The sequence below is a fragment of the Panthera tigris genome, chromosome B4 (genome assembly GCF_018350195.1).
Source record: "Panthera tigris isolate Pti1 chromosome B4, P.tigris_Pti1_mat1.1, whole genome shotgun sequence".
NCBI classification, from domain to species: domain Eukaryota; kingdom Metazoa; phylum Chordata; class Mammalia; order Carnivora; family Felidae; genus Panthera; species Panthera tigris.
Window position 1 is genome coordinate 77,817,851 of NC_056666.1, and position 5,174 is coordinate 77,823,024.

Genomic DNA, 5,174 nt, shown 5'->3' on the forward strand with positions numbered 1-5,174 from the left:
GCCAGTCTCCTCCCACGCTCCCCTCTCCCTCCGCTGCAGCCACGCTGGCCTCCTTTGCAGGTCCTCAAACGTGCTAGGCGGGGTCCTGCCCCAGGGCTGTTGCCCTCGGCCAGTCCCCTCTGCTGGAATGCTCTTCCAGGGCGTCCACGTGGCTTGCTTCTTCCCCTCCTGGGTTTTGACGAAATGTCCTCTTCTCAGCGAGGCTTTCTCTGCCCTCCCTATTAAGCGATCCTACCTCCAACACTCCCCGTGCTCCTTTCTCCTGTATGTTTCCCCGCAGCGGTTCTTATTGCCATCTGGCCAACGATCTCTTTTACAATACATTTCTTTCTTATCTGCCTCCCCCCGCAAGAATGCAAAGTCCGCATGAGAGCAGACTTGGGGCAGATTTGTTCTCGCTGTATCATCAGAGCCTAACACGTGCCTGGCGCGTCGCAGGCATCAATAAATATTTGTCAATGGAATGCTCAGTGCTGGTTCTGAGGCATGCGTTCCTCAGTGCTGGGAGCACCGTTCCTTGGAGGGAGGTACCCGGCTTTGCAGCTGCAGCTGGGCCACCACTGGCACAAACCTGTTAGGGGCTGGAGGACGGGGGGGATGGGGAGGAGAAGGCGGGAGCATTCTGGTTCTTTCTTGCTCTTTTGGGGACAGAAGTTGAGTGGCCATGGTAACCTCCCCCAAACTCACATGCCTTAGTTGGGACATAGTTGAGAGGCGGGTTTCTTCCTTTGAAAGAAATCAAAGATGTAAAAAATCTAGCGATCAAAGTAGGGTGGTAGGTGATCCTTCCACCCTCCCTCCCTTTTTCTTCCCTCCCCCAACCTCCTTCTTTATTCCCTCCCCTCTTTCTTTCTTTCTTTCTTTTTCTTTCTTTCTTTCTTCTTTCTTTCTTTCTTTCTTTCTTTCTTTCTTTCTTTCTTTCTTTCTCTTTCTTTTTTCCTTTCCTTTCCTTCCCTCTCCCTCCTTTTCTTTCCTTGTTTCTTTTCTTTCTTTTCTTTCTTTCTTTCTTTCTTTCCTTCCCTTTCCTTCTCTCTCCCTCCTTTTTCTTTCCTTGTTTCTTTTCTTTCTTTCTTTCCTTTCCTTCTCTCTCCCTCCTTTTCTTTCCTTGTTTCCTTCCTTCCTTCCTTCCTTCCTTCCTTCCTTCCTTCCTTTTTTCCTTTCCTTTAGTTTCCTTTCGTTTTGTTTCGTTTCATTTCCTTTCCTTTCCTTCTCTCTCCCTCCTTTTCTTTTCTTGTTTCTTTTCTTTCTTCTTTCTTTTTCTTTCTTTCCTTTCCTTTCCTTCTCTCTCCCTCCTTTTCTTTCCTTTTTTCTTTTCTTTTCTTCTTCCTTCCTTCCTTCCCTTTTTCTCCTTTCTCATTCCCTCCTCCCCCCCCCCCCCCCCATCTCTGACAACCACCATTCTGTTCTCTGCTTCTATGATTTTGTTTGTTTGGATTCCACATATAAGTGAGATCATACAGTATTTGTCTTTCTGTCTGACATTTCACTTAGCACAATGCTCTCAAGGTCCATCCATGTTCACCAACGTCAGGATTTCCTTCTTTTTATGGCCAAATAGTATTCCATTGTATATGTACAGTATAGCACAATTTCTTTAGCCATCCATCCATAGATGGACACTTAGGTTATTTCCATATCTTGGCTACTGTGAATAATGCTGCGGTGAAAATGAGGGTCCAGATATCTCTTTGAGGTAGTGATTTCATTTCCTTTGCATGTATTCCCAGAAGTGGAATTGCCAGGTCATATGAAAGTTCTAGTCTTGATTTTTGGAGGAACCTCCATACTTTCTATAGTGGCTGCACCAATTTATATTCCCACCAACAGTTCACGAGGGTTCCCTTTCTTCACACCCTCCCCAACACTTGTTATTTCTTGTATTTTTCATACTAGACATTCTGACAGGTGTGAGGTGATACCTCACTGTGGTTTTGATTTAAACTTCCCTGATGATCAGTGATGTTGGGCACCTTTTCATGTTCCTGTTGACCATCTCTGCCCATTTTAAAAATTGGCTGTGTGTGTGTGTGTGTGTGTGTGTGTGTGTGTGTTTTGCTATTGACTTGTATGAATTCTTTATATATTTTGGATTAGCCCCTTATCAGATACGTGATTTGCAAACATCTTCTCCTGTTTTGTGGGTTGCCTTTTCATTTTGTTGATCCTGTCGTGCAGAAGCTTTTTAGTTTGATGTGGTCCCACTTGTTGATTTTGGGGGGATGTTGGTCGTTTCTGAACAGAGGGGTTGCAGTAGGGGATTTGCAGGTGTTACACTCTCTCCAGCTGGGGCACACGTGCAGGCTGCCTTCTGGAAGCCGAGGGAACCTTAGCCGTCTTGGTAGAACAGTGGCCCAGGCTTTAAGTCCCAGCTGTTCCCTCAGAAGGAAAACATTTTACTCTGTCCAAAGCCCCTGCCCCGGTGTCCAAGAAGGAGCTCCCTGGGGCCCTCACCTGAGCCCCTGGGTTTGGTTAAGCGCCTCTTTCCGCCCTAGAAATGGGACTACCTCCTGTGCTTACCCTCCTAGAATTCCTCAGCACCCACCTCCCCTTTGTCCTTGCAGTTTTCAGTACCCACACTATCAGCTACTTGCATGGAATCCCTTCTGTGTGAAATGATGAGGTACCAACTGATAGACCAGAGAAGGAAAAATCAATAAAAGCAGGTTGTGCTAAGTGCTGTGAGAACTCCAGATGCAGGGGCGTTAACCGAGCCAGAAAGAAAAAGTGGTTTGGAGGTAGTAGGGGCTAGGTCGGGTGGGCGGGTCTCTCTCTGAGGAGGCGACACCTGAGCGGACAAAAAGAGATCGACAAGTGAGAGGAGCCAAAGCTGGGGGAAGGGAGCCACATCCCTGGTGGGCACAGGCTCACTGGGGCCCGCGTGCCGTGGCCGCCCTCCCAGGGCAGGGCGCTGCCCCTGCCCCTACCAGGTGGGCAGAGAGCTCGCTCAGCCCTGGGAGCCTCCGATCACTGAGGCCTGAGGTTTGAGCTAAGTGTGTGGAGACTGGAGATCCAGGTTGAACGCTGGGAAGCGCAGCCCCGCCTCCTTTCTTAAATTTTTTTTTTTTTTTTTTTTTTAGAGAGAGACAGCGTGAATAGGGGAGGGGCACAGGGATAGGGGTACACAGAATCCGAAGCAGGCTCCAGGCTCCGAGCTGTCAGCACACAGAGCCTGAGGCGGGGCTCAAACCCACAAACCTTGAGATCGCGACCTGAGCCCAAGTCAGATGCTTAACCCGCTGAGCCACCAGGTGCCCCGCCCCGCCTCCTTTTTGCCCCGCCGCCTCCTCCTCGCTCGGTCTGGTCGGGAAGCCCAAGAAGGCTCGGCTCCCGGGAAGTGCTGGTCTCGCCACGGCCGGCAGGGGGCAGTGGTTATCGCGGTGCTCGCCGGCCGGCGCTGACCTTCCCCTTACGCAATGTGGGCTGACGCTCCCGCAGGCAGGCAACCGGAGGGACTGAGTCACTGGCCCCTTCCCTGCCCTCTCCAATCCTCAGCTGCTCCCAAACACAGCTCTGAGCCCTGGTCTCTCCTGGAGGGGGGAAGGGGCGGGTGAGGCTGGGCAGATAGTGGGGACCTGGGCCGGGTAGGGGACCGGTTCCAACTCCCCACGGGATAAGGGGGGAGATTTTCAGAATTCGCACGCTTGCTGTGTTACTGCTATTTTAAAGCACCGAGCATGTGCCAGGCACTGGGCTATATATCTTTTATCGTGCGTCCGTCATCTCTCTAAAGCTTCACAACAGACCCAGGAGGCAGGTGCTCTTATCTCCTGGAGGTTGCCCAAGACCACACAACTAGAACCCGAGTTTTCTGTACAGGCTACGTCTCAGCCGCTCTGATTGCTGCCTCTGTAGGAGGGTGAGGTGCTCACGGAATCAAGGTGGGTAGGGAGGGGATGGGCGGGCGCTGAGGTGTTGACAGCCAAGGGACCTGAAGGAGCACCCAGCTTACGCCTTTATTTTGCAGACAGAGAAAAAACTCCAGAGAGGGGACATGACTTGCCCAAGGTCCCGCGGAGAGCACACGGCCAATCACGACAGAGGGGCCTTCGGCACAACAGGAGACCATGAGCCCGATCCTGGCCGGACGCCAGAAACCCCTTGAGGACAAGGACTCCATTTTACCCTTTATGCCCTCCTCCCTCCCTGCGGGGGCTAGCACTGGGTGCCGCACACAGTAGGGGCTCCGGAAGTCCTCGGTGGGGGGCGGGGGACATCTTCCGTCCTGCAGTAGCTGCAGTCACCTGCCATTCATGCCTCCATTCATTTATCCAGCATTTAGTAAGCACCGCTTATATGCTTGGCGCCCTGCGAGACAGCACGATGCACAGCTGAATGACACGGTTCACAGCTGGCTCACCTTCTGGTGGGGATTTCAGGGGTTCCCCCACCTCATGACAGGAGCTTCTGTGGTTTTCCTCATTCTCAGTGCGGACTTCCTGTGCTCCTGTCTGGTGACTTTACCCTTTTCCCCGGGCGGGAGGCTGAGCAAATCTGTTCCACTTCCCTCTTCCAGGCCACTTCTGCTCCTTATTCCTTACCTCCTTCCAAGCTGCTTCCTTCCCCTTCTCTAAGCCCTCTTTGACTAACATCCCCCAGCTGCTCTGCAGACCCCAGTGTGGAGGTCTTGAGCTCTGCCCAGGCATCTCTGGTTCTCTGTTTCTTTGTGGGTACCCCCTACCCCCCATCAGCCTCTGGAGTTTTCCAAGTATAGGGATCACCTGCCTTCTGGCTGTTTTTTCTAAGGCCTAAATAGACCAGCAGAAGGGGCAGGAGGGGAGGTCATGCTGTCAATCCCTAGCACACAGGGACTCTCTTGGGTTCTGCCCCCAGGACTCCCTTGGAGGAAGGGTGACCCCCTGTTGCCACCAGGGTGCTGATTTGCTAGTCCTGGCCCAAGACCTCTGAGCTCTGATCATCCACGCCGAGCCCCAGGGGCTTAGGCTGGGCACCAGCCGTTGGGTAACTGCTCAACCTCACCACCCTTTGTGTTTGAAGGTGGGGGTCTTTTTTTTTTTTATTTTTTTTTAACGTTTATTTATTTTTGAGACAGAGAGAGACAGAGCATGAACGGGGGAGGGTCAGACAGAGAGGGAGACACAGAATCCGAAACAAGCTCCAGGCTCTGAGCTCTCAGCACAGAGCCTGACGCGGGGCTCAAACTCACGGACCGCGAG